The sequence below is a fragment of the Pinus tabuliformis genome, chromosome 2_1 (assembly GCF_031772625.1).
Source record: "Pinus tabuliformis cultivar Carrire ecotype Pingquan chromosome 2_1, CPIR1, whole genome shotgun sequence".
Taxonomy (NCBI): Eukaryota; Viridiplantae; Streptophyta; class Pinopsida; order Pinales; family Pinaceae; genus Pinus; species Pinus tabuliformis.
This window is the reverse complement of record NC_142299.1, coordinates 995,787,345-995,806,444: the sequence shown is the minus strand read 5'-3', so window position 1 is coordinate 995,806,444 and position 19,100 is coordinate 995,787,345.

The window sequence follows — 19,100 nt, the reverse complement described above, 5'->3', positions numbered from 1 at the left end:
CACTGATTGCAAACCAAAACCCTAAAAATAGATGTGAGCGTTGGACCCTATAAGTTTAGACCTTTGCGAACTTCTTTTTTTCGTTTCAGCCTCAGACTTGTGCGAACCAATCAATGAAGAAGAGAAGAAGAAGATGCTTGGCGATGTCCAAAATATCTTAAGGTAACTTGTACTTATAGGCTTCCAAGGGTGACCAATTACCCATTAGGGACGACCTGTCCAAATGTGCTTATGTGGGTTTTTCTTCATAAGCCCATGTCAAAATTTGATTATATTTAGGTTGATTTTGGTCCTATCTAAAATAGGAATCTAATGCAATCATCATCTCCATCAAATGAGTTGTCCAAAGTGAAATTTGGCCCTAGTTTCTAATTTTAACACTCCCTCTTAACTAGGGGTAATTCCACCTGCATCATGTCATGTATATCCTGCCATCATGTCATGTCCCATCTCTACTCAACTATTTCCACTGAAACATTCTTGAATCTAAGGAAGAAGAATCATTGGGGAGCTAAAGCTACCACCCTTTACATCGTTGGAGAGAATATCTCCATATGAAACCACATCGGGGAGTACATCTCAACCTGAAATCTCATGGGGGAGATAAATATCTCCAACCCCATATCAAACAATAGGTGATATAGGGGAGCACATCTCTGACCATCATATTTCCTATCAAACTGTGCAACAATGACCCTCAAGAGTCATGTGGTAGAACATCTGCATCATAATCCAAGCTTGGGCTGGAAACTTGACTTACCAAAGGTAAGGATCACATGCCCCAAACCTCCTCAACCTGTTGGCCAGATAGGGAGGAACAATCCAAACAAGCCTGACTTGTGGGTATGATGTCAACTGGGTATACTCTGCAAATACCAAGATAGGGTAGCAACATCTCCAACCCTATAGGTAACAAATAGGGGTGATACCCTATTTTCCAGAGATCCCTCAACTGCAGGAGCCCTCTATCTCAATTCCGCACCCTAGGAGCTCAAACAAGGGGGAAGAGTTGGCTTAGTGTCCTCAAGCAGTGATGCCCCTTATTAGGAGGGGTCACATTCATCAGTCCAAGCTGCGCTCTAAATACCAAGAACTCCTCTTTTGGCAAAGCCATGGTCAGAATATATGCAATCTACTCATCTATCGATATATGATGGAGTCTAACAACTCCTCTCTACACCATGTCTTGAATGAAGTGATATCAGATCTCTATGTGATTGGACTTGTCATGAAATATAGGATTCTCTCCTAGAAGGATCTCACTCTTGTTCTTGCAATATATCACTATATTGTCTAGAACTTGCTCAAATAGCTCTCCAAAGAGCTTCCTAAATCAAACTACTTCACAACTTGCTATGCTAGCGACAATATACTCTACTTTGGAGGTACTTAATGCTACAGACTTCTACTTCCTGCTCATCCAACATATCATGGAAGATATAAGGCTAAAACAAAGTCCATATGTACTCTTTCTTTCGACAAGTTTCCTACCCAATCAACATTTATGTATCCATGAAGTCGAACATCTTTCGCAAAATATCTCAAACCAAGTGTGATCGTCCCATGAAAATATCTCAAAATGTGTTTGGTAGCGATACAATGTGCATGGAGAGGCTCGATCATTAATTGACTCAACGTATTCACTACATAGCATATTTCTGGACGAGTGTTCACTAGGAACCTCATAGCCCCAATCAACTGTCTATACTCAGATGGATTCACAAAATCGGGTCCTTCAACCTCTCCACATAACTTCCCAAAGTTCATTTCCATTGGTGTGGGTAGGGATTTGCATTCTGTCATTCCAAATATTTCCAACAACTTCACAACATATTTTTCTTGTGAAAGGAAAATTTCATAGAGTCTTTTCCACACCTCAAGTCCTACAAAGTAGTGCATGATTCCAAGTTTATTCATCTCGAATTTAGAGGCTAGCTCCCTCTTACACTTGATCATTAGGGGCTCACTTCTTTCCAAGAATAGATCGTCAACATATAAAACCAAAATCAACGACATACCTTGGACTACCTTGAAGTAGAGTTTGTGATCGACATTGCTTCTTGTGAATCCCAACTTTACCAAATAACTATCTATGCAGGTGTACCAAGCTCGGGGGCCTTGCTTCAAACCATTAAATTTCTTATTCAACCTGCAAACATGTATCTTTCAATCCTCTACTTCAAATCCTTGCGGCTTCTCAACATACACTTCTTCTTGTAACATGCCATGAAGGAATGAAATCTTCACATCCATCTGATGAAGGGTCCATCCTTTACTTGCATCAAGGGAAATTATTGAATGAATGGTTGTATATTGAGCCACAGGTGCAAATATATCATCATAATATTCTCCCTATTTCCAGGAGAATCCTTAGGCCATGAACCTTGCCTTGTATTTCTCGATGCTACCATCAACTCCATACTTGATCTTGAATAGCCACTTTCAAGTCACCACGGATTTCCCCTTCGGTCTTGGCACAACATCCCATACGTCATTCTTCATAATCGATTCATATTCTTCGGCCATAACATCTTTCCAAACTTGTTCTTTTACGACTTCTTCGAATGTGGGAGGTTCGACTTCAATCATAGTTCTCATGGCTGCAACATATCCCTTGTACCTGCATGGCTTCTTCCTTTCTCTAAATGATCTTTTAATGTGAGCTCGTCTTTCATCATCCTGTAATGTCTCTCGAAGCTAAAGTGGTCTCTTCCTGGCGGAAGGATCACATGGAGGAGGATATAGGGGATCCATGGGCTCCATGGGATCATCAAGAATGTCTGTCTCAAATTCGGGCATTGAAGGACCATCTAAAATATCCATATCATATTTCTTCTAAGGACAAGGAGGCAGAGGAAGGTTCCTTGCTTTTCCAAGGGTGGAATTTTCATCGAATGTAACATCCCTGCTAATTTCAACCTTCCTTTGACTAGGAATATATATTCTAAATTCTTTAGAATTTTCACAATATCCAACAAACATACCTTTTATTCCAATGGCCTCCAACTTGTTTCTTTTGTCCTTCGACACATGAAAGTATATGGGGCATCCAAAGATACGGATATGACCAACATTGAGCTTGACACTTGTGAATACTTCTTCAGGGGTCTTGTGGTCCAGCACTTGATGAGGTACCATATTTTCAACATATACAATGACATTTGTTGCTTCTCCCCAAAGGAAATTCGACAACTTTTGATCATGGAGCATGGCACGAGAAGCTTCTATAATGGAATTATTCTTTCTTTTAGCCACTTCATTTTGTTTAGGAGTATATGCAACAATTGTCTCTTTCTTGATACCTTCCTTCTTGCAAAAATCAATGAACTCCTTTGATGTGTTCTCCACCATTATCGGACTTGAATATTTTGACTTTATTCCCTATTTGATTTTCGATCAAAGTTTTGAACTCCTTGAACATTTCTAAGGATTCATACTTGTGCTTCAAATAATATATCCATGTCTTTCTTGGGAAGTCATCAATGAAGATGATATAGTAGAGATGGACAAAAATAGAGTGCATGAGCATTAGACCACATATATTATAATGAATGAGATGGAGGATTTCATTTGTCTTGTTCTCGCTAGAGGGGAATGGTCCCCTTGTCTTCTTTCCACCGACACAATTTGGACATACTCCATCATGGGCTTGAACCTTGGGAATCCTTGAGACCAATTTCTCTAAGTTCGGAAGAGAATCATAATGTAGATGGGCCAATCTTTGGTTCCATAGCTTGCCTAGATGATTAGTTCATGGGCCAATGTTAGAAGAGGTCTTCTAGTAAGCCTATAGAGTCCTTCATATCTTCATCCCAATGTGAATGCATATCTCATAAGTGATCCAACATGACAAGTAATAACCTTTCCCTTGATGGAGGAAATAGTCATCCCTTTGTCTTCCAAAGCATATTTTGATACTAAATTATTCTTCAATCCTGACACATACATCACATCATGGAGAAAAATAGATTCCCTAGAATTCAAATGAAATTTGACAGACCAAAAACCTATAATGGGATGAGTGGAGTTGTCTCTAAGAATAATTTTCAAATTTGACTCCCTCTCCACCAAATTAGAGAGAAATTCCTTATAACCAAAGTGATGAGTGTCCCCACTATCAACCAACCAACTATCCCATGAATCTAGAGGAGATGAACTAGTAAGGGCATAAATAAGAATATATTCAAATTGATTCACAACATTTCTTTCATACCTGGAGAATCTTGGCTTCTTTTGTGGATGACAATCTTCTTCATGATCACTTGGAGCATCTCTTATTCTTCTTTCATCTCTTCCATTGCGATCATTTCTTCGGTCATCTCTCCTTCATTGATCATTCAACCTTTTGTTGTTGCTTATAGTATTGTAGTGTGTTCCATTGTTCTTCTCAAGGAAATCTTGAGCATAGTGGCCTTTCTTATGACAATTATAACATTCAATGTGCAATAATTCCTTTCTATTTAGATTTCGAGGAGGAGGATTTATTGAATTTGATGGACCTCCTTTTACTTTCTTCTTCTTCTTGTCATGAGTGATGAATGTAGTGGGATCTCCTTCTTCATGCTTTTGAATCCTTCCTCTTGATATCATCCTTCATTATTCTTGAGTGAGCTTTCTAACAATTTCATCAAATGACAGGAGGACATTGTTGTTGCTTATAGTAGTAATAAAGGTTTCCCAAGTAGGAGGGAGACCTTTTACAGTCACAATCACCAATTCCCTGTCAGGCACATATTCCCCAACTCTTTGCAATCAATCTCTAAGATGAGATATTCTCATTATGTAGGATGGCACAGACTCCCCTTTGTTCATCTTTGTGTCTTTGAGTTGATCTTTTAAGGAAATGATTTCATTCAAATTGTTGAATTCATACATGCCAGCCATATTACCATACATGTACTTAGAATTCCTCAAATTTCCAACATATGCAAGTAAATTATCTTGTAAACCATCACCTATAATTTTATTTTCTTTCAACTCACATTTCTTGTACTTGTACTTGGAAGCAACGAAAGCATTCTTTGGAGGCTCAAGTACTTTTCCTTGAATTTATTCCAAAACATCATTGTTATTAGCTATGATCTCCAACCTAACTTTCCATGTAGAAAAAATGGATGATTCACCCAACTTCTCATTGTCCTTGATGAAGGAAGACATCTTTACTTGACTCGATTGGATCCTTCAACTTTCCCAAAGATGTTTTCTTCAATGCTTGTCTCCTTTTGGGCTTGTCCTTCACCTTAGCTATGATAACATGTTAATTTTTCAGAATTTTCTATGTTGTATCAATTACTTTAGCCCAATTAAATACTTCCATTAGCTATATTTCCAATAAAAATTAGTCTTTCTAATCATTAACAATAATTGAAGATAGAACAATAAATGCAATGACAAAGGAGACAATCAATACATCAACAAGAGACACTAGGTTTGGTCAAAGACCAGGGAAAAACCCCACTATGGGGAAAACTATTTGAAATATTCTTCTATTAGATTGTCATAAAATGTTCAAAAGAGAGTACAATGATCCCAATACAATATCATCTAGCAAAATAACCCAATAATATTTAGAAATATGTTTCTAGCATCAGAATATATTAGAGACAACGTTTCCTGTCTGTGGTCAATGGTTAAATCTGAGTCAAACTTCTCGGTCGCATGGAGGAGGAGTTGTGCAATCGACTGAAGGCTTCCAATCACTCCCTTGAGCCTACAAGCCAACATTTATGGTCTAATTTTTCCTGTGACAAGCCAAAGAATGTAACCCAAAACCCTAAAAATAGATGCGAGCCTTGGACCTTATAATTTTAAACCTTTGCGAACTTCGTTTTTTCATCCCAACCTCAGACCTGTGCGAACAAATCAATGAAGAAGAGAAGAAGAAGATGCTTCGTGATGTACAAATGAGCTTAAGGTCACTTGTATTTATAGGCTTCCAAGGGTGACCAATTTACCATTAGGGTCAACCTGTCCAAATGTGCATATGCAGGCTTTTCTTCATAAGTACACTTTCCGTTGTCCAAATTTGATGATCTTTAGGTCTATTTTGGTCCTCTTGAAAATAGGAATTTAATGCAATCCTAATCTCCATAAAAGGAGCTTTCCAATTTGGAATTTGGCCATAGTTTCCAATTTTAACTTTGTTGATTCAAATATGATATTTCCACACACATACACACACAACTTCAATTACATAGAAGGGGAAAATGGGTAACAACAAACCCCTACTTATTTGGTCTACAACCAATTTATGATTTGTCTTTATTAAGGAAAATATTGTTTTCACATTGTTGGAAATGATAAATTTAGTTTTCTATTGTTGGTGAATATTGTGGAGAGATCTAAGGCATTCAATCCAAATAATATGTTCAAACCCATTTGCATAATAAGTGTTGTCCAAAACTGACCGGAGACCGACAAATCATTTGATGATATTGGAGTTGAATAAATATCAAGGAAACTATAGTTTTCCCATAAGAACAAAATCCATGTGCTAAATTTTTTCCTTATTAGGCACAACCAAGTGAAACAATGAATAATTTAAAACTGGCAACTACAAAAATTTTATCTTGAACTTTTATTTGAAAAAGTGTATGTATATCCTTATTGCTTATTTTCTGGAATTTTTTCACACATGTCACCTAAATAGTAATTTTCTGCACAAAACCCATATCTCAAAATTTCTTAATTTGGCCTCATGGTTTGAAAATGATGTGCAAATATCTTCCTTGGAAAAAATTTGTATAAAAACTCTAATAACAAATCTACATTTTGACAATATTGAAGTGTTGGCAAATTTCTAGAAAATTTCATGAAAACATGCTAAAACATTTCAAGTAATTATGTAATCACAATTTTTATTCTAAGTAATTACCAAAACCTAGGGAATTCATGAAAAAATATAATTAAATTTCTCATGAAAATCATAACAAGTAGAAGCTTTATGTGGTGGGTAAATGTAGCATTATGAATAATAAATAAGTGAATATAAATTATGTATTAAGTGAAAAAAAACTAAATTATAATTAGAAACATGCCAAAACCAAAGATCTATATATATACACAAAATCTAACATATATATATATACACACAAAATCTAAGTCCACCACTAAAAATAGAGAGCTGAATGCCTTTACGACCAAATCCAAAATCATCAATATCTTATCCACCCAATAATAATGTAGAAACCAACAACCAAGAAGGATATTGTAAAGATCCCTGCTAATCTGGCCGGAGAATTTTTGTTTTGTTCTTGTTTGGCTAGTTTGATTTAGAGGGTTATTTTGGAGGTTTTGAAAAGTATGGTTCACACAAGATGACACGTTTGCATGCCAATTACATATCCGAAAATTTCAATACTAATGCTTCGAGATTATACTTGTATCACAATGAGATTAAATATTTGAGTTTAATCAATTAAAGAGAGTAGTTACATGCTTGAAGAAGGTGACTAGGGTAAAAAAAAAATAAGTTGAAGCCACCAAAATCTGGTTGTCACCAACTACCAACAGATTATGATTCCAATAATCACCCATTCAGGAAATGATCCTTTCCATCTTTAGAATTTCTGCTAATAATTATTGGAGTGTATATTTTATTTGTGCATGGAGGCTCACCATGTCTTAATAGCTGACTTATGTATTTCGACCATCAATATATACTCTGCTATCTATCCAATATATATTGTGCTATCTATCGATTAATGCGCACGGAAATATATACCAACTATTAAATTAATGGGCAGGGAAATATATACCACTTATTAAATTTAAACAAATACAAAATACAACGAGTGGAGTGAATTATACTGCCCACACATGAATATATGTTGGTTTCCATGTATTTCTGCCTGAGATCACTTGTAAATGCCAACAACCATGAATTATGTGTGCTTCACGCTAATTCAATCACAGTTTGAGGAGCTGTCGGCCACCTACGAATGGTTTCACGTGCAAATCAATCTCCTCATCCACTAATTCAGCTTGCCTAGGCACGCAGGTAGACGCACCAATGGTACAACACAATGGTATCAGGCACTCAGGTCCCTGATGCTTCTTATTCTCAAGTTAGAAAATACAAACCCGCTGATTTGACCTACACCCCTGGTGCCATCCGCCATCACACAATACCCCGATCTCCTTGATTTAACCTTGCTCAATCACACACCGCTACACGCAACAATTACTCCTTAGCCTTCTAATCAGCCATGAATAATAGCACGAGTTCACCAGAAACAAATGAACTCACAGGGAATTGGGATATGGCCTCCCAACATGAGTGCTCGTAGTTTAATTCTCACATGATATGTTAGGTATTAGTTCAAGCCTCCATGATGGGTAAATAAGAATCCATCGATAGAAATCTGGTCTAGAAACTCGCTGGTCATGTTGATCTCTCCCACAATTTTATATAAATGAAATATTAGTATGATCCTTCCTCCGATCTAGCTAAGGGTGGATAATCATCCACCAAAACTAGATTTTCTTCCAATGGGATCCATTAGAGGAAGAGATGAGATGTTATGCTCTCTATTCCAAACTCCAAAAATATAAATGCATAGGGAAATTGATTTCCTTCTTTTAATTCCCCTTTTCTGATATTCCCTCATTTTATCCATTTTGAAAAATAGTTTCTCTCTTCCTTTAATTTTATTTTATCTTCCCAATGTTTTCCCCATCTCTTTATTATTGTCACTTTATAACGTCACAAGTTGATGTTTATTTATTAGGTGACCCCCTTTTATTAATTCCCCATTGTGAATCTAGCCCATGGGAATTGAAAATGAGTTAGTGAATCATCCCTCTACCAATCATTTGAGAGGGGACATTATATTCCCCCCTTACCGAAATTACTTGCCCTTAAGAAACTATCGGTTGGGGCGCTACACAGGGGCTTCACTGGGGAGCAATACCATACCATGTGCATTCATATTGGGGGATATATATTGAGGAAAAAATGACATAATATATTGAGAGATATATAAGGGGAAATAGTTTTTATATTGACAGGTATAAAAAATAGAGCTCAAATTTAATGAAAAAATATAAAGGGGTGTTGGGTCCTTCATTTGAAAATTGAGTTTTGACCAATTGACCACATTTTTCTCAGAAATAACGGTTGGGAACTCATAGTGGAGACAACTGGAGCAGAGGAAGGAACTCGACAAAGTCCAACAATTGTGGAAGGATGACTAGAGGAATCTAGACTGAAGCAAAAACAATTGAGCAACAGAGAAAAGCGAGTGAAGAAGAGAGCTGGCAGTCGAAGAAGCAAGAAACAACCAAGCAATAGAGGCAGCTGAAAGGGAAAGACGTGGAGCATCCAAGAGAGAAGTGGCAGTTGAAGTGAGCGTGAGACATAAGAATGGTAAGGAGAAAGAAAAGAAGAGGAGGATAGATTGTGGGATATATGAATGTTGTTGTGGAGTCGTTTGAGCTTGCCCTGTACCTTGTTGCCTTGATTATATACTATTATGTTATGTTGATGATTGTACAATAAGGGGCCTTCGAGCTTGATGTAATGTTATATTATTGTGGATTTAATGGAAGGAATGCCTACAGGGATATTTGAGCAACTTCTATATGATTCTCTGTGGCTTTCTGAAATTTTTAATATGTTTGCATTTGTCTAATATTTCTCCTTTGTATATGCTGGTTCATCAGGATTGGATTCCAATTGTTATATTTATGAATTATTGTCATTGTTAGCTCCTTTGGGTTATCTTGACACATGATTCCAGTTCCTCAACTAACTAAGGTCATTCCATGCCTCAGGTGAGATTCCTTATTCGTCCTAGATAAGGTGAAAATGTCTGCATGGTGCTAGACTAGAATGAAGCCTTTGTTGGCCCCTATGCCTAAACCCTGGGTCTCAACCAATCTATTATTTTTTCGTCAACAAATGGTTCTGTTGTCGGGACCTGAAAATTTCCAAAGGGGTCAGGGATATAGTGTCGAGGGTCTTTAAGAAGGAGCTTAAATATTGGTGGCATGAACAAGTAGAATGGTTCACTTCTCAACAAGCTCAACTTTGTCGATGAAGTCTGAAGCAGTTGAAACAAGACATCTTGTACATGGATCCTGCGAGTGATCAATACGAGATATTATGGTGCAAGTTCCCAGAGGAGCTCTACAACTGGTTGCAAAGACTGCAAATAAAGGGAAAGGTCAATAGACAGAACCAATCTTAGTGTACCTAGACTCAAGCATATCTAGTTGAGCTGCATCGACTTGAAGCCAATATGATGTGAGCTGTAGATTTCTGGGTGCAAACCACATTAGAGGGATATATTATTGATTTTGCTGCGAAGGGTCATCAGTCCTTTTCTAAGGCTGAGGTCGTGTTTAATTTAGGGTTGCAAGGAATATTGCTGAGGGAAGTTCCTCTTTGGGTTAAGGTTATGATGGTGGAAGGGAACTTGTTAGTGTTCCAAAACCCTTCAATGGAAGCTTAAAATCCCAATACTAGGGGGAGGAACTAAGGGGAGGGATGCTACCTGAATGGGAGAGATAAAAATATTAAAGAAATGGAAATGGATGACTTCCAAAGGGCCAAATATTTGAGGGCATAGAGAAGATCGTGGATAGCTGAGGAATGGTGGGGAAGAGCTCTATAGGAGATTGATAAAAGATAGAGGGGACTACACCAAGAAGGAGTGATGTTGAGCATTCCAAAAGACTGAGAAATGGAAGGAAGTCAACTAAAGTTACAGAGCAACAGAGGCAGTGCTTGTATAAGGATTGGTTCAATAGGAAGAGCTGAGACAAATATAGTGACAAAGGATCAGAAGAACAGTAGAGATTCTGCCCTGCTAGCGAAAATGGGAACCTAGATGAAATGGGCTACACCGGCCTCGAGGAAGGCATGGACGATGATATGCACTTTACCATGAGAAGATTGTTTTCCGAGAATGAGGTGTCCTCTGAAAGTCACGATTGGCTACTCAGTAGCTCAGGTAGTCCCTCCCCCAACCTTCCCCTGGTACTTTATCAAAACCTTGATCAATTTTTATCCAAGCTAATTAAATTTATAAAGGTTCATAGTGTGCAGGAAACCTACAACACTGGTATCATTAGAAAGAGGAATAGTAATAGTAATACAGGCATCCAAGGCTCATCGTAACCTGGTTCTCAAGGATTTATACTTATTCCTCAAGTTCAATTGGCCATGGCAGGATCCTTTACCTGATATCCTGAGTTCTCCGGTAGGGGTAATGAAGTCGTAGAGTACCATTGGTACCTATGTGAAGTTATCTGGAGGTCTTGCCAGACTCTAGATGCTACGAAGCTGATTGAATTTTATACCATGCTTCGGGAAAGAGCATGGAGATGGTTTATCAAAAGGTCTGCATTGCAACAAAATCCAACAATTGATGAAGTCAAACAGGAGTTTGTTCAGGAGTTTAAGTTGTAGGAATTTACAGGGTAAGTTCCTCAGACATAACACCAAAGGACACTGCTCACACATAGATCACAGATCAACACACCAGTATTTTGACGTGGTTAAAACCCTCAAAGAGGGAAATAGTCCATGCCCTGAGCCAACGTGTCCACTTTAGGTAATTTATTAATAAAAGAATGAAATTTTACATAAGCTTCTCTCATGAACAGTTAACCTACAAATGACCCTCCATGCTCTTTAAATAGAGATCATGGACCAATCGGGTGTTAAGCCACAGATCAAGTGTCGGTAATACCGAGGAGAGAATGAACCGTCGGATCACTACATATCGTGACCGTCGGGTTGTAAGTTACAAAATGTACATATTAAAGAAACACACTTTACCTAACTCTATACTAGACCAAGTTATACTTAACTATTTCCTATGTGTCGGAATATCCTAACATAAGCTCCCTCAGACTAACCAGCATGGGTTGTCTGAGTTATGGGAAATCAAGCAGCAAGAAGGATAGACTTCCTGGGAGCTAATGTGGAGATACAAAGATGAAAGTGGTAAGTTTAGCTACCCGATCGACCCTAACCATCAACAAGATTAGTTCATTAAATCATTGCTACCGCTTACTCGCACATTGTTGACTTAGTAAAAGATTGATACTCTACAAGATGCTTTGGAGCAAGCAAATAAAATTGAGGCTATGGTCGGATACTCACATGAACATCAGGGAGGGGAACTTCCTATGACCCCTCTATTTTGCGCTTGTAGTATCATATTACGTATCTGATGGAGAAGCTAAGGGACCTACAACTAATGCAAACTGCGCAACCGCATGTATGGTTTACCAATGTCCACATTGCGAGGCATTAGACCACGGAGTGCCCAAGGTTGTGAGGTTCGAGCACTCCCTCCATTCCGACGGGGCCGTCCACATAGTTAACTGCTTCTGAAGTTATGAAAATTGGTACATAAGATATGTATACATGACACACTCAGTTTCACATGTTTCCAAACCAGCAGGGTGTGACACAAACTGAGTATTGTTAGATATGAAGAACATATATACATCTCCCTTACCTCTGTCAAATCCTACAGAAGTATTCCAATATTCCAAGCAACACATTTTGTGAATTTTGTGGCTCACCAACTCACCACACAGATCAATGTAGAGCACTAGATGCCTTAGCAGATCGATTGGATTGGTCTGCTTATTGAATTAATGAGCCCCCTTGAGGAAAAGTAGGTTGAGAAAAAAGGGGAGGAAGAAGAGGAGGTAGAGGTATGATCCGTTGCTACAATTGTGATCAAGAGGGTTATGTTGCAAGATATTTCCCTTTACCAAGAAGACCTTGGTGCTCCTAGTGTAAGGTCAACACACATGCAACGAAAGACTATCCAGACCTAATTTCCAATTGGGAGGAGCACAACTGCCAGAGAGGAGAAAATTTAATTAATGTTGAACCAAGGATGCCTGAGATAACTCCCCTCTCAAACATTAATATAGTCACCCGGGGGGCGGGGGAGATCGAAGTTGACTGGGCAACAACTGAACAACCAAAAATTATAAGGTCGGCCTCACCGAAGCATTCATATAATCCTAATTAGCAGAAGCAGTACTACAAGGAAGCTGTCGAGACTTTTAATAAATTGACTCTTAGTGGGGAGTCCCAGGGGAACAACCATGGGTTTCAAAACCCAGGAGCTCAGACCTACCTCAACTCTATAATTTACCCATAGTGGAATGGTTGAAGCTATTTGTATAGATTGTGAATGATGACTAGATGCTTGGGCAGTTGAAGGAAATCCTTAAAATGGTTGTAAAGGATGGGGTGGTGGAAGAAGGATTCATCTCCACTAATTTGCCTGAGCTACACTCTCGAAGGATGTGTAGGAAAAAGAAGAGAACAGGAAGGGCATTCTGGATCAATGCTCAAATCACAAGTTTTTATATTAAAGATAGAATGTTAGACCTAGGATCATATATGAATATACTAGCACAAAATACTTGGGAAACCTTGGGAAGGCCTAAGTTGGATTTCTCTTTGATTCAACTATGTATGGCGAATCAATATTGTATACTCCAGGTTGGAAGGTTAGAAAAAGTAGAAGTTGACATAGCATGGGTGAAAACCTATGTTGATTTTGAAGTAATAGACAACATGGGGGATAAATACCCCTATCGAGAATTGCTTGGAAGAGACTGGGTCTTTGAGAACTATGCGATAATTGATCTGAAGAAGGAGACGATGACCTTTGAAGTAGAAGGGACCAGAGTGATCCATCCACTAGACCACTACCAAGGGCCAACATTTACTAAACCAATAGATGATAGAGAAGCACCTGAGTTGTTGGATCAGTTATACCAACTAAAAATAGGGATAAGAGAGGATTACATCAACCCAACAACAAGTGGATCGATCAGCTAGAGGAGCATTCAAAGCTTGGAAATTGGATCTGATGCTACATGGGAAGACTGGAAGAAGGGCGGACATGAGATCAACACAAGGAACTATGCTATGATCCATCAAATCAACTGGGTTGGTACTGAGGTAAGGGAATTTCCTATCTTCAATGACATAGGTCATGTAAACGATTTTCTTAATGAATTTGATGCAATGGTTCCTGAGGAACACATAATGAATTTATTAGATGTCTCTTTGCAAGCAACACTAACAAGGTGGTGGGGTTCTCACTGCAAGCATCTCTGAGAATGGGAAGAAATTAAGACGAAAATGACGGTTAGATTTGAGCCTTTAGAGAATTCTCCGTAGAATTTTCTTAAGTATCGGGGGATATTTGACCCTCAACAACATCTACAAGCTTGTGAGGCTAGGTGGACCCATGAAGGGCTTCCAAAACACCTGTGGATACACTACTTTGTACACACTCTGGGAATAATTCCAAAGGCATGGTATATAAGGGAAGAGATAAAGAGACACACCGACGATTGGAACTACATAGCAACCTAGTTTATCAGTGAATTTTCCTTCATAAATACTAATGAGAGAATGGAAATTATGTTGCAAGCAACTAGAAGGGTTTTTCTTACCGCAAGACAATTGATGGAGGGATGAATATAATAGAACACTCTTGAGCACATATATGATTCCAAGTTCCATGAAGTCATACCTTGTTGAAAGGTAGACCAAGAGTCTAAGGAAGACGACTTGGAGGAGCTAAGGCATATAACGTTCAAAGAGGATGAAGGAGAATGAGGTGTTGAAGATGGGCTTGTGACCAATGGTCCACAATTGCTACCCCTGAAGTTGCGGAAACATAACATTGGCATTGAAGAGAGCCTAAGTTGGACTCAATTGGAGATTACTAGGATGAGAAAAGTACCAAGGAGATATTTGATTTTCTACGAGAATATGAAGATTGTTCCCTTCATCGATTATGGAGCTAAAAGGAATTAAGGGGGAGCTAGCAGAGATGAAGATTGTACTTAAACCTGATGCAAAACCAGTAAAAAATCGGCTGGATAGGTTAAACACAAGGATGAAATAAAAGGTGAAAAAGGATATAGATAATATTTTGGCAGTGGGGCTTATTTTTCCAGTAGACGAGGCTGAGTGGGTCAACCCAATTGTAATACAAAAAAAAAGAGGCTGAAGAAATCTGGGTTTGCGTGGATTATCGAAGTTTAAACAATGTCTGTGTTCCTGATTCTTTCCCTGCCTCCTCCAGTGATGAAGTGTTAGAAAATGTTGCGAGGAACGATGCTCTCTTTTATAGATGTATTTTCTAGATACTGTCAGATCTGGATTACAAAAGAAGACAAGAAGAAAAATACAGTCACTACTAAGTGGGGATCTTATGCATATTATGTCATGTCGTTTGGACTCAATAATGCACCAATGATATTCTCAAGGATTGCAATTGTTTCTTTAAGAGACTATATTCATCGGTTTCTAGAAGTTTACATGGATGATTGGAACATCTACAGTATACAAAAGAATCATTCTAGTATGCTCTGAGTGATGTTTGATCGATGTAGAATACTGCAATTTTCTTTTAACCTAAAAAAGCGCATATTCTACCCCCTTCGGAACACTTCTAGGTCATATTGTTTGCAAAGAGGGAGTACGTGTTGATCCTGCTAAGGTCGCAACAATCTAAACATGACCCCGCCAACAAGTGTTCGACAATTGAGGTCCACCCTTGGGTCACATAGGATACTACAGGAAGTTTATCCACAACTATGCCTTGATCACCGCTCTCCTAGAAAAGCTGGTGAAGAAAGATGAAAGGTTCGAATGGACAAATGATTGTGAAGTTTGTTTCAGCATGCTGAAATAAAAACTGGTGAGTGCACTGATTTTGTTTATCCAGATTGGAACAAGAAATTCGATGTTCACATTGGCACATCGGGTATTGCTTTGGGGGTCGCCCTAGCTATACCCGAGGAAGGAAACATTGATCACCCCATCTATTTTGCTAGCAAGAAATTATCCACAACAGAAAATAATTATACCACAAATGAACATGTAGCACTTGCAATGGTATATTCATTATAGAAGTTCTGACACTATCTTCTAGGGGGGCCATTAAAAGTTTTCAACGATCATTCTGCCTTGAAGTATTTAGTGAAAAAACATGTAGTTGAAGTACAAATATGTAGATGGATATTACTATTTCAAGAATGCACATTTGAAGTGATTATTAAACCTGAAAGACTGAACGTGGGTCCAGATCATCTTTCCCAGCTAGATTCAGGAAAAGTTGGAGGGCCATTAGATGATCAACTATTGGATGTTGATTTGTTCTGAGTTGAAGCCATACCAGACTATCTAGAGGACATTGCATCATTTCTCACCACTGGTAGGTTCCTGAAGGAATACACAACAACAAAATGAAGGAACATGGTGGTTCACACCACAGATTACCAGTTGATAATAGTACATTTGTACAAGTTGGGCCTTGACCAGATCTTGCGGAGATGTGCCCTGGACCATGAGAGACTAGATATATTATGGGAATGCCATTCAGGATTTGTGGGGGACCATATCAGAGGGAAGACCACCATGAGGAAGATATTGCAGGCGAGACTCCGGTGGCCAACACTTTTTAGGGATGCAAAGGAATATGCGAAGAACTGTGATGTTTGTTAGAGAACGGGGAAGCCATCACAATGGGATGAACTTCCTTTACAACCAATACAATGCTTCCAATCCTTTGAGAAATGGGTGGTTGACTTTGTGGGACCTATCAACACGTCGATACGATACTCACATGCCAAGTACATCATTACCACCACTGAATACCTCACAAGTTGGGCTGAAGTTGCAAAAGTTCGAGACTATACTGCAGATATTGCCGCCAAAATTATCTTTGAGAACATCATCTCTCTATTTGGGTGCCCCCGAAGCCTCACAAATGATAAGGGGACCTACTTCATTAATGAGATGGTCACTTTATTACTGCAAGACTTCATGATAAAACACCACAAAAGTAGTCCATATCACCCTCAAGGAAATGATACGATGCAAGCCTACAACAAAATTCTCGAGAGGGGACTCACAAAGATCTGCTCAGTCAACAGAGACGATTGGTAGGAATGGGTGCCAGCGACACTATGGGCTTATCATACAACTGTCAAGTGCTTACACAAGTATATACCATTTCATCTTGTGCATTGGCCAGGAAGCCATTGTACCTATCAAGTTTACCATCCCAAACCTATTTACTATAAAGGCCACTCAGATGATAGAAGATGAATTGATTCCAAAGTGATTAGAGGAACTTTGGGAGCTAGGTGAAGCTATAGTTTTGGCAGATTTCCACCAAACTATTAAAAAGAAGAGGAAGAAGGTGTGGCATGACAAACACATCAAATGAAAATGCTTTACAATTGGAGGACATGTTATGCTTTATGATAACAAGTTCTTAAAACATCATGGGAAGCTCAAAATGCATTAGATGGGACCATTCATAATCACGGAATTGAAAGAATCAAGAGTTGTTAAGCCTGACAGTTGGATGGAATCCTCCTGCTTGGTTGGGTGAATGGCGCACACCTAAAACCTTTCCATCCCTCAAACAAATCTACACCAAGTTGAAGGTTGATCTCTGAAAGGGGATTGTAGGTAGGTAGGTAGAGTCATTCATTTTTCTCCTCATTTTCTTTTCATTAGTAGTGAGTTGTGTTAGGTGATGTAGTTGGTCAATTGTTCTAGCCACACCAATCAAAGAATCAAATTCCCCCAGTCTTTTAGTTGCAGAAAACATTAACCCCATCACAAATTCTTATGGTCGAGGGAGTGACATATGTCAACCATCATATCCATAATACTTATGCAATAATTCCCTATGTTTTCTCGAGTTTGGGCTAAATTTTTTCCATAATATCCCTGACACACTCCATTCATAAACTCCTAGGCGTTTTCCATCATAGCACTACTATAATTACCCATCATTTCCACCCTCCTTTTTCAGTTTTTATGACATCCGAGTCATGTCTGGTTCATCCTTCTTTATTGTTGCTGCGGTTGGGAGCAAGTGGGGCAAATTAACGTCTTAATTTGTTAACGAGTCTAATAAAAAATGTCGTGTTGGGATTTTCTATTTAATCTACATGGAAGTGATAAGTTTCCCAGAACGAAAATATGAGATGGTAGAGTTTCCTAGTCTAAAATCTTTATCCAATTTCACTCATTCCCAGCCTAAGTTCAAGCTCTTTGTGTTATTTTTTTACCACCATCACTCTACAACAATGACAAAGGTTATCATCTTTATACCATATGTTGAACTAGATACAAGGATTACAAATAGAGAGCCTCTTTATGGAAAGTATGACAAAGATCAACTTATCGACAATGACCTCTCAGATTCATTCTAGTTTCCAGCACTAAAGAGGGAGGTTTATACAGAGCTGGTTACCAAAGCCAGCGGGATCCAATCTATGAAATTTACAGAAGATTTCAAGGGAATACAAAGTTCGACATTGTTTAATTTGAGGAAACTTCCTGTATTCGGGATGACATGAGCAAAAATGCAATGCAAAAATTTACTCATTAGCAGAATGCACAATGGGTCATTATGGATAGACAAGGAATACCCCATCCATGTGGTGGATATTTAGAGACTCATGGGCCTATATGTTGTTGGCACCGACATCTCAATTGCATTTCAAAATTCTTCCAAGAGGGGCAAGAAAATAAGTGACGATAGTTATTATAATTAGTATGGAACAAAGCAAGGAGGCAAGGGTGCTCTAATAGAGCCAATAAATAAGCCCAACATCAAATTTGCTTGCTACATAATCGATGGGAATTTGATGCGACATTTTTCGAGAAGGGAATGCACATTGGACACCATTTCGGTTGTGGAAGCTTATGTGCAAGGCACACAGTTGAATTGGTGCAGTTTCTTGCTACAAGAACTCTTTGACGCCTGAGAGGATGTGCATAAGTGGGCCACTCACTTTATTTATGGATACCTTGTTGTTACATTGGCCATGTGGAAGTGCCGCCCACCAGAGGGTTAGGAAATGACAATGATTACTGAAGAACAACCCCTTTCCTTGAAGTATTTTCCATGGTAGACATCTGAGGATTTGAACAAGGAAATCAATGAAGCCTCCTTTTTCGGCTGGTATAAGAAGATTGTGGAAGTCACCATGGCCACCCCATGAATCCCGACATCGCTCCTTGATAACTACTTAAAGGATATCTGGTTCGACATCAGCCATGGAAACATCTAGTT